The 12,749-nt window shown below is 29.2% G+C and overlaps 1 pseudogene; it reads right to left on the bottom strand.

Moving 5' to 3' along the window:
* Positions 1-862: 862 nt before the first annotated feature.
* On the bottom strand, positions 863-9,228 carry LOC105111248 (uncharacterized; annotated as a pseudogene).
* Positions 9,229-12,749: the final 3,521 nt, after the last annotated feature.

The raw sequence follows: 12,749 nt of genomic DNA, 5'->3' as shown, positions 1-12,749 counted from the left end.
TCACAGATTTGAACAAAATATTTTAAATAGATTTTAATTGACCACTGTTTTTCAATTCTAGTGCCTCAACTTTTCTAGCTAAAGATGCAAACTTGGCTTGAAGGTCATGATCTTTCCAAAGGTTATAAATATCTCTACTAGATGTATGATATTGATTTTTACTCGGTGCCTCATAAGTATTAGCATTATTTGAATAGGATAACTAATATAACCATGTTAACAATTCATAATTCAATTGGAACCTCCTTTGTGTGTGGTTTCTAGTTGAATAATAAGAGTTTATACTGTATTTATTTGAAATACCATTAGTGGATCCTTTAACTTTGATATTTGTTGTTATCATTATTTAATCCTCACATTGATCTTCCATCTCAAAGTTCTAATCAACTTCTTCTTCTTCTTCTATTATTGTTGTTGTTGTTGTTGTTGTATTGTTGTTATTTATAATTTATATAATTAACTTCCTTGTGGTGCGACCCCGGTCTTGCCGTGTTATTTATTACTTCAACACTCCTGCACTTGGGAGAAGACATCAATCTTTTGGTTGTCTCCAATATAGTGATGGATATGAAAGGGAAGACAAAATGATTAACTTCTAACGAGTTTGAAGTTGATTATTATGGGAAGTTAGAAGAGGTGATATTTCAAGTGCAAAATGATGATATAAAAGTTTGATATTTCAAATACACTTATAAGTGCTAATCACACCCCTCAACTAGCTTATTACTATTCCCTATAAGGTGACATACCTAATAATATTTTATAAGTAGTTTGATAAGCCCAAAGTGTCTGATTAAGTCTTAAAGACAAGTCTTTCCTATTAGAATTCACTATTTTCTCCAAGATCTCTTTTATCTCCCTATTAGGCTAATTGTCCACTTGATAAGAATATCTCAATAACAAGAATAGGATTTATAGGCATCATGTGATGTGTTGAAATAGATCCTAACTTTTTATAATTTTCACAAGTCTTGTAGAGTACATGTAAGTCCTTGAACATGGTAGGCTAGTAAAATCCACTTTGTAAGATTTTTATAGTTATGTTTCTTGATGAGAAATGACCCTCATATGCCTCAGAATGACAATTTAATGAAACTACTTATCTCATTATTAGAAATACATCTTCGAAATATCTGATCAGGATGATATTTAAATAAATAAAGGTTATCCCAATAAAATTTCTTTACTTTGTTTTAGAACTTGCTTTTGTTTTGGGTATTCTAATGAGCTGGCAATTATCTTGAAATAAAAAAAATTAACAATATTAGCAAACCAAGGCATTGTAGAGATATAAAGTAAAGATTCATCAGGAAAATAGTCATCGATTATTATGATGTTAGATTTCAAATTTATTATCAATCTTGATGAATGATTTGTAACAACAATTTCGGTGTATTTTTTGTCTTTGATTATGATATCAAATTCTTGAAGTAATAAAATCCACCACACCAATCTAGCTTTAGAATCTTTTTAGAAAGAAGATATTTCAATGTTGTATGATCACTAAAAACAACAACAGATGAGCCAACAAGATAAGACCTGAATTTTTCACATGCAAATACTACTACAAGTAATTCCATTTCAGTGATGGTGTAATTTATTTGAGCATTATTTAACGTTTTACTTGCATAATAAATTACATAAGGTTTCTTATATTTTCTTTGTCCCAAAACAACACCCACAACATAATCACTACCGTCACACATTATTTCAAAAGGTAATAACCAATCAGGAGGTTGAATGACAAGAGTAGAATCAAGCAAGTTTTTAAGTTTAATACTTCACAATGTTTAGTCCATTCAAAAATATTATCTTTTGTTAGAAGGTTACTTAAGGGCTTAGATATTATACTGAAATCTTTAATGAATCTTTTATAAAAACCAGCATGTCCTAAGAATGATTTAACATCTCTAATAGATTTTGGTGTTGGCAAGTTAGCAATTAACTTGGTTTTAGATTTGTCAACCTCAATTCCTTTCAATGAAACAATGTGACCAAGTATAATGCTGTTTGTTACCATAGAGTGATATTTTTCCCAATTTAGTACAAGATTTTTCTCTTTACACATGTTCAAAACCTTTTCTAAGTTAGTGAAACAATTATCAAATGACTCGCCAAAAACAGAAAAATCATTCATAAACATTTCAAGAAAATGTTCAACCATATCACTAAATATATTGAGCATGCATCTTTGAAATGTGATTGGTGCATTGTATAATCCAAAAGACATCCTTTAATATGAAAAATTATTAAATGGACACATGAAAATAGTCTTTTCTTGGTCTTCTAATGCAATTCAATTTGGTTGTAACCTGAATAGCCATTTAGAAAATAATAAAATTTATAACCTGTAACTCTTTCAAGGATTTGATCTATAAAAGATAAAGGAAAATGATTTTTTTAGTCATTGAATTAAGTTTTCTATAGTCAATGCACATGCGCCAACAAGTAATGGTTCTAGTTGGAATTAACTCATTTTTCTCATTTGTTATCATAATGACTTCAAACTTCTTGGGTACAACTTGGGCATGACTTACCTATTTGTTATGAGAAATAGGATAAATGATTCCATTATCTAGAAGCTTAATAACTTTATTTTCACTACTTCTTTCATATTACGATTAACTCTTCGTTGTATTTCTCTAGAGGGTTTAACATTTTTCTCTAAATAAATTCTTTATGTGCAAATTAAATGACTAATTCTTTTTAGATCAGTTATGGTCCATCTTATTGTATTTTTATGTATTTTTAGATATTATAATAACTTACCTTGTTGATGTGCATTAAATTTGGAAGAGATTATTATCAAAAAGTTTTATTTTCTCTAAAAAATGAGTATTGAGATTGAATGATAATGACTTCAAATCAAGTTTGGGTGGTTGAACAATTGAAGGTATGGACTTAATTGATTGTGGTGACAATTCCTCAATTTATGGTCTCTAATTACTTGCCTTTGATTCTTCTTGAAAATAAGCCATTTGTAAATCGTCAGATTCATCAATCTTAGTTTCACTAGAAGTGGTTTGAAATTGATCATAAACTAATTTTTTAGTAAAGTCCATATCCTATAAATCATTATCATCTCCAAGTTGTTTGTAAATATTTAAAATATTCATCTTCAATGTTATGTTTTAAAATGATATCTTCATTAGTCCATTACTATAATTGATCAATGCATTAGAAGTTATAAGAAACAGATGCCCTAAAATAATAGGAAATGAATTAGATGCTTCAACAGGTTGTGCATTCAAGACAATAAAATATATAAAATAAATGAATTTATTAACTCATACTAACACATTCTCAATTATTTCTCTAGACGCTTTTACAGGTTTATCGAAAAGTAAAAGAGTTATAGAAGTTGGTTTTAACTCACTTAGATTGAGACTTTGAAAAACTAAATATAGAAATAAATTTACACTAGCTCCAAAATCAAGTAAAACTCTTTCAATTTTATGTTCTCTATTAAAGTAAGAAATTGTAGGACAACTAGGGTCTTATATTTCAAAAGACTATTATTCTAAAGAATGACACTTGTTTAGCTAAAAAGATTTTTTTTTCATATTTAGTTTTTTCTTCTCAATGCATAGATCTTTCAAAAATTTCGCATAAAAAAAAACCTGGTTAATAGCATTTAACAAATGTGTATTGATCCTCACCAGTTTAAAAGTCTCAAAGATTTCAGAGTAGTGATTGACTTTGCTTTGTTTGGTCTTGATATGAGAAAATGGAAATGCTTGCGATAATCAGTCTTTTTTTTGCAATGTTTAGATTCAACCCCTTCCATACCCTCAAAGATTGACTCATCGTCTTTTTCATAAGGTTCAAGAGTGGGTTTTTCGATAATCTTACCACTATAAAGAGTGATGACTGATTTGACTTGATCCATATGTTGGCTTCCAGAACTAAATGTATTTGCATTGTATTGTTCCTTAGGATTTTGTTGTAGTTGAGATGAAAGCTTACCTTTCTCTTGAAAACTGAGAGTAGATGTGAATTTTACAAGAGTATCTTTCAAATTTGCTATAGTTTGATAATTTTGAGTGTTGATTACCTCTTACTTTTCAATAAATGCATGTAATGTTTCCTCAAGATTTCCTATGGGAGGGGAAATATAAGGAGGTGCATATTCATGAGAATTTTAGAAATTGTAGTGTGCTTAAAACTATGGTTATAAAATTTGTACATTATTGTTATCTCTATTCCAACTAAGATTTGGGTGATTTCTCCAACCAGAGTTGTATGTTTGTAAGTATAGGTTATGATTGGGCCTTTGAAAATTGTTTAAAGTATGAGTTTGTTCATGAAAACATTCCCTAAAAGAAGGTAAAGTTTGACAATCATAGGTTAAGTGTTTATTGGTTTCATAGATTTGACACAATATCTTAAATAGATTTTAATTTACCACTCTCTTTCAATTCTAGTGCTTTAGCTTTTCTAGTTAAAAATGCAAATTTGGCTTGGAGGTTATGATCTTCTTTAAGGTTGTACATTTCTCCACTAGATGTATGAATTTAAGTTTTACCCCTTGCCTTATTAGTACCCGTAATGTGCTAATTTGAGAATTTTTAGCTAACAAGTCTAAGTACTCCATTGCTTCATTAGGATCTTTATCTTTAAAAGTTTTATCACACATCAATTCCACCATTTACCTATCTATAGGTATTAAACCTTCATAAAAATATCAAATCAATCTCCATGTTTTAAAATCATGATGAGGACAAGTATTAAGTAAGTCTCGATATTTGTTCCAATATTGGTCAAATGTTTCTCTTGGCTTTTGATTGAAAGTGGTGATTTGTCTTTTGAAAGAGTTTGTTCTCTGAGATGGAAAAAACTTTTTTAAAAGTTATTGTTACATTTCATCCCAAGTATAAATGGATCCTGGTCTCAAATGTTATAGCCATGTTTTAGTTTTATTTTCTAATAAAAAAAGAAAAAGCTTTAATTTTATTGTATTCATGCTATAATTTGAGTCATTATAGGTGCTACAGACATCTTCAAATTCTCTTAAATACAAATATGGATTTTCTATATCTTAGTCATGAAAAGAAGGTAAAAGTTGAATAATGTCTGGTTTCAAATTAAAATGAGATGCATTAGGAGAGAAAACTATGCATAAGGATGCACTTGTTCTTATGGGATTCATGTGGACTCTAAATATTTTTACATCGTTATTCTCATTACTCTTATTACGATGCAACTGGTTATCTTCTTCGGCTATATTATCTGAAAATGATAAGGATACCCTACAAAGTCTACCACTTAATATACGTGACCAAACTCTCATGCACGTGTAGGAAGAGAATAAAAAGAAGAAGAAAACAAAACAAAAGGAAGCAAAATAAAAGAAACAAAGTTAAATTCAAGAAAATAAAAAAAAGAAAATAAAATAAATACTATAATTATACAAGAATTCACCTTTTTAGCAATGACTTAAAAAATTCTCTAACATCTTCGATTTGACAAATCATAATCTCTGCTGCTAATGTTGAATAATTGATTGACCAACTACAATCTTTCATTTATGTAATTGATCCCTCCATGAGTCATATAAATTGGTCAACTAAGAAAAGCCGTAAAAAGTTTAGATTGGATTTGAGTCTTCGCTTGTGAATCCATGTGCCTTTTGGTTTTATTAATCTCATATTATTTTGTTTTGGTATTTCTTATATTTGTTTTAGGTTTGTTAGTGTTTGATATTTCAAGTGATGTCTTCTATATTTTATCTTTCTACCTTAGGACATTGAGGACAAAGTTTCGTTTTGGTTTGGGGAAGAGAATAGTAATTGATATAAAAAAATAATAACTAACTGTACTTTTTATTTCATAAATCATTTAACAAAACTGTTATTAGGATAATAGAATAACAAGAAATTTTATTGACTCTTGAAATGTATCTTGGTAAATATTTTTCAATGATTATTTGCAATATTCATAACAAAGTCTATGACATACTTCTCATAAAATATTTAAATTTACAAACTCTCGCATTATTATCACTTGATTCTATTTATATACTCATTTAATAAGTATTCTTAAACCTTCATTTTCACACTCCTCTTTAACATATAATTGTGGATTACAGATTGAATTATTACATTAATTATATTCTTTTGTTAAAGGTAACAACTATAATAAATGGATAGTATATAATTTGTAAAAAGAAAAAAGAAAAAAATTAATAATAATAATAATAATAGTAAATGTAAATAAATAAATAAATAAAAACATAAATAAATTTGGTTTCGTAGCCTCCATAACCTAAACAATTAAACCCAAAGGGTTGTTTTAACACCTAATACCCTAAAGTCAATTAACTTGAGAGCTTTTGATGCAATGCTTGTTACATGGGTTAAGGAGAAAAACTTAAAGGAATCAAACATTGCACTATCTGTGTATTAGTATCTGCAACCCGAGTTACTAAGCTCATAAGGATGTCTCAACACCTAATGTCCTAAGACCAACTGGTCTGGAAGTCATTGGTCGAAAGATCGTTACATGGGTTAAAGAAGCATTATGTTATTTGTGTGTGTGTGTGTGTGTGTGTGTGTGTATTTATTAAAAAATAAAAAAAATAATAAAAAAGATAATAATCCCGAATCCAAGGAAGGTAACCTTAAACATTAGACTAAAATATTGTTTTCTTTCAATAAAAGCCTCATAATCTATGTTTTCATACATTAAGCATATAAAGAAAAGGTTTATTAATATATTATTTAAGAAGTATAAAGCAGATATATAAATTTAATAGGAGTTTGTTTACTTGGATATATTAATGGAAGTTGAATGATGAATACCTTACTTTATAGAACTTGTAAATTATTTTTCTATTTTAATGCTTTAATGGAACTAGTAATAAGCTGGTTGGGGGTGTGATTAGTACTTAAAAGTGTATTTTTATCAAGGTTTTATATCAGTATTTTATACTTGAAGTATCAATAACTCAACTAAAATATATTTTATAATAACAAGTTTAAAATTATAAGATACCTTTAATTTATGGTAAATGTTCATATTAAATGCAGACCTATTAAATAAATCAAAGGATTGATTGATGAATTCAACTACTAAAATTAAAAAGACAAAGAGAGAATAAAACTTAGAAAAGTGATGTTGGTTCAGTCCAAACTGGAACACTGTTTAGTCATTTGGTCATATCCAGAACTGTAGATCTTAGATTTCAATTTGGTTTATATGGCTAGAAAGTTAAAACATAGGCCTAAAATATTCATGGGAATATAAGACTTAATTTTGCTGTTTAGAAGTTCAAATCTTAGTAATAATAGAGAAGTCCGAATCTACTTTGCAGCCTAAACACTATTTAATGTTTATCCCATATCTTGAGTTCTATAATCTAAATGACCTTAATTTTTTTTTTGTTGGAAAGCTGAGATAATTTTCTAAAATTTTCATGATTAAGTCTATTCAAATTTTGATGTTAACAATGATGTTATGTTCAGATAAGAAAATAAAGATTGTCACAAAGTCAAAAGTTGGTCATTTACTCAATAATTAGTCATGAAATCAATCCATTCAAATTGTGGCCTATAAAATGAGGCATTTGCTATGCATTTAGACATCTTGGTTTTCATATCAAGATCATGGTCTTGCCTTTTCTCTTTATATTTTTTGTAATGTTTAACCTTTGCTTTTATTAATATCTTATTTATGCTTTTCATTTCCTTTCCATAGTTAACTTATATCTTATTTATGTTTCTCTTCTTTTATTATGTTTAGTTAAGTTTATTATGTCAAGGTGAAAAGGTTACATTAATGGTATAAGAATAAAAATAGTGTAAACTCAATATAGACTTTAATATTTAAGCCTAATATGTTTTGTGTTTGTTATCTTGTTCTCTCTTAATACTTTGCTTGTTAAATAGTTAATCTAAATTTATATTGTATAACCTTGGTACAACAAATACTTGACACTTTTATAGCATAAATTGTATAGAATAACCGATATTCATGCTTTGAAAAAAACTTGATTTATTGTTAATATGAGTTATAATCATAAATATCTAACAACATTTACAAATACTAGCATTATTTAAATAAGATAACTAATATCATCATTTTAATAATGTATAATCCGATTGAAACATTCTTTGTGTTTGGTTTCCAGTTAAGTAATAAGAGTTTATATTATACTTGTTTAAAATACCATTAGTGTATTCTTTAACATTGACAATTATTTTTATCATTAATTAATTTTAATATCAATATCACATCTCAAAACTCTCTTCAACTTATTATTATTATTTATAATTTATATAGTTAATCTCCTTATAATTTATTTATTATTTCAACATTTTTATAATTAAAAAAAACATCAATATTTTAACCATATCATTAACCAGTAGAGTCAAAGTATTCAGCCATGGATTTCAAAACCAGAGGCCTTCCAAAAACTAAATTAGGAGCTCGAAACTAAATAGCAAGCTTATCAGCTTCAGAGTTAAATTTATAAATCAACCATCCAGAATCATGAATGATTAACCTGGCAGAACATTTCCATACACCGGAAATGAGGTTGTTCAAAGCTGTATATCCAGGAAATTTACTGGCAACATAGCCAATAAGACAGAATTTTCAAATGTCCCTAGTGTTGCCTAGATCATCATCTAGCAGGGGTCAATATGCAGCATTGTTGAAATTAGGATAATGGACTGTTATAGGATTCTTATGTAATGAACAATTTAAAGAAAACAAGTTTCTCCAATCATCAACTGAAGTTTTGCATATACCTGGTGAAGGGGCAGCAGAGTCTGAGTTTGGGACCCGACCATTACCACCAGGAGAAGCATCTCCTACAGTATTTCCTCATGCAAGTCTGTGGCAGCTCAACACATGGTGAAGCAGCACCCGAGGAAGCAGGGACAATCGAAGGTCAGGTTACCAAGGTACACCAGTCAGGAGCTGAGGGACAACAAGGCCTAGAAGAATGGCCATAACTAGGGCCAGAGAGGAAAAGACGACCATCTTCATCATCGGAACAAGGTTCCACTAACACAGGGTCTAGATCTGAAGGACCCGACCGGTCAAGAGCAACATGAGGAGGAAACAGACTTGTAGCGACTACATTAGGACAAACCCCACCAGAGCCAGAACACGGAGGGTCAGGCGCCGTGAGGGAGATGCTGCTAGGTCAAGAGTCGGCTTATCCTGCATGGCGAGGGAATTCCCCCGATTCTGAGCCCTAACGCTGCGAAGGGAAGCAGACATAGTTCGTGGAGGTTGACAAGGACAATCTTGCTGCGCAAATCGAAGCAACGAGGATTTATTCATTGATTTCACCGTAGGAAACCAGAGAGACAGAGTGAAAACAGAATTAGCCAGAAATACAAAATCTTCCCGTTTGATATATCCGTTGCTAAATTCAGTAACAGATTTGCAACGGATTATATAGATATTATTTTTGTAATATTAACAATGGATTTTAGCAACGGATAAGTCGTTGCAAAATTTATATTGAATTTAGTAATAGATTTTCCGTTGCTAATTGAAAAAATAAAAATTTAAATATTAATATAAAACTGAAATTATGTAGATCGTTGATTGTATAAAATCTAAATTGTTTATTTTCACTTTCTCTCCCTATACTGAAATATAGAGAACAACAAAACCATTTATAACTGAAAATTAATTCACTTTCACTCTTCCAGTATATCCTTCGTCTCTAATAACAATATCAATCCCTAACTGTTGAAAAATCACCCTCTTTTCATCAATTTCATCTTCTTTTATCCCAAACTGTTCATCATCTTCGCATTCATTTTTAGCATCCCTAATTTCTTTTCTTTATCTTCTTCTTCTTCTTCATCTTAACAGTTTCAATATTTCTATATAAACCAATAAAAACACAGACCCATGGCAACATCGCACCAGACCCATCATCATCACCTTCAAACATCCTGATTTACCCCTTCTCTGTAAAGGGGTTAGGTTTTGCACTTTTTTCTTCAATAGCTCAGGTAACTAATTTAGGGTTTTTGTTTTTTTTTTGTTGGAATTGAAGTTACACTAAACAATTCTAACCTAAATTTTCTAATCTCAGGTGTTATTTTTTAATGTTGATCCATCTCCCTCATCTGTAACTGAAGAACACAGGTAACAATTCTTTTTCCAATACTTTGAATAATGGTTTTAGGGTATTAATTCGATAATATAAGGTTTATGAAATGTTTTTACCATGATTTATAACCTAATTATGCATGTGTAATTGAAATTTTATGAAAACCCCCACATTAATTTTTAGGGTTACGGTTCATAAATTCAATGATTTTATGCAACTTGACCAATGCTGACAATTCTTGTGTTTGGAAGAGAGTGATTTATAGAAATTATGCATGTTTAATTGAAAATTTATCAAAACCCCCAATTTAATTTTTAACAATTACTATTATTGATGCTGAGTGTTCTTTGATGTCTGCAAGTCTGTTTGTCCTCCTGTGCGCCAACACTTAGGTGATTTGAATGTATTCATATGCTTTTATATATATATATATATATACACACATAAAGAAACTTGCTTGTTGATGTTGTGTTTCATTAATAAGATTGCTGTTTTATTCTTATATCTTCATTCATTCTTTGTTTTCTTGTCATTTTACTTATTATATATATATAAATAGTAGAATTGTGTAGTGAATGAGGTTAGAATTCATGGTTGCTTCCTCCTTGCATGGTGTTCAATTAATTTCCTACATTAGCTATATATGTTGTCTGTTTTCACTTGATTGTTTTGTCTTGAGGTCAGCATGCATGATTTGGAAACGTTTTTTTATCACCAAATGGTTTAGGTGGTAGGCTTTTAATTCAGTTTAGCTAAATGTTAGATAGTATTTAATTTTTCTTTTTAATCCTTCCTTCCCTCTAATTAATGCCCATTATTCTCACCTTGCCTAGCTAGACTAGCAACCCACCCATAAGGATGCAGGATCCCAAAGCCTAACTATTTTTTTAATCTAAAATGCTCTTAATTACATTTTAATATGATAGTCACATTGAGAATTTAAAAAGGTTAGAGAAACAAAGTAAGAAATGGGGTATGATTTTTTAGTACATTAAATATAATAATTGCATTATTTAATTTCATTTATGTATACATTTTGCTTTCTCTGTTTTTAAAAATTTCCTTAATTTAACTATTTTTTTATTTTATTTTTTTCAACTCAAAAGCATTCTAGATATAATAAGAGGTTTGAAACTAGCTATATAATTCATTTACATGTATGCTTCAGCTACTGAATTTTGGATATAAATCTGTGATATTTACACATTTTGTTACAGTACCTAATGCTTGCTTTGTTATTTGACTTTTTTTTTTTTTTTTTAATTTCTAGGTCCTGACATGACTTTGTTCAATATGATGGCGTAGGTTTTTAAGTGTGGCATCAAGTTATCTTTCTCAATAATTAATCAGCCTTTGGGTTCTTCTTGGCACGAAAGCGGTATGTTGCGTTCTTATTATTATTTACTATGGTCTCCTTAATGCTTTGTCCTTTTGAGGTCTTGTGCTCTTATACTACATGTCATTTATATGGAATATCATTTAATGCATCCAGCTTTCTTTGTTCATGTAATTTTTCTGCATGTCATTTACTATTTTTATACAAACTTTTACCATTTTCTGCATTTGCTACCATTGTTAATTACAGTTAATTATAATTTAGTCTATGCATTTTTTATGATTTTATAAGTTAGTCATTATGTTTTTGAAAACCATAAGTTAGTTCCTTGTTATAAATTAAATGTTAGTTATTTTAAAATTTCAAAATTAATCATGTTCAAGATTGAAAATTTTCAGGTTAGATCTTAGAAGAAAAAAATTGTTATGAGAAGGCAAGTGCCAAAAAATATTAAAAATTAATAGTTTAACTTGAATATGCTTTCTGTTTTTCATAGTTTAACTTGGATTTGTTTTAAAGACTAACAAGTGTTATAAGTGGATGGGTTTAAGATGTTATGCACAATTCCTTTACCTAAGATGTACACTAGTAGATTATCAATGAATGTCTACTGGAATTTTGTTTGTTGAAGCTCATTTTAGAGTTATTTGCTATGACATTCCATTTTTGCAACTGACCTCATGTGTTAGTTATTAACTAAGAGGTGGACTTGTGTATTGTAGCTTCTTGGTAGGAGTGGTGGATTTCAAGTAGCATCCACTCATCGGCCATGTACAAAAGGAACTGCCACATTACAGAATTGCCCTTGATGGAACTCAGTACAATCTTTTACTGTTAGACAATGAAGGAACAGATGCCTATGATCAAATAGTAAGCACATTTACCTTATCAAGATGAACTAATGATTGTTATGCTGGTTTTATGTTTTAACAATTGAAGAATTGATGAAATGACTAGTAATCAATTTTGTTAATTGAAGAATTTTTTTCCGTGATTCCTTCTTATTTATGATTTACACCATATCCTTTTTATATTCCCACATAGCTACTGTTTTGGATTATGCAGTAATTGTTGTTTTGGTTAGCTAGGTTTATTTACAGCTAAGTTGTTTGTGCTATGCTTTTTATATCCCCACGTTAAGATTGAGAAGACAACATTTCTCTTATGGTCTACTCATGTCAATTAATTAACAATAATATTATGCTCTATACGTATTGAGAGAAGAAAGAGACAAAGATACAAATGTTGGAATAAAAATAAAAAATGTTAGAATAAAAATAAAAAGATTCGAATATATAATTACGATTTCATTTACCATTTCTTAGTTTACCAAAA

This window comes from Populus euphratica, unplaced genomic scaffold (genome assembly GCF_000495115.2).
Source record: "Populus euphratica unplaced genomic scaffold, PopEup_1.0 scaffold286.1, whole genome shotgun sequence".
Lineage (NCBI taxonomy): Eukaryota > Viridiplantae > Streptophyta > Magnoliopsida > Malpighiales > Salicaceae > Populus > Populus euphratica.
Note: the sequence above shows the minus strand (reverse complement) of the source record. Positions and strands in the feature narration are given on the sequence as shown.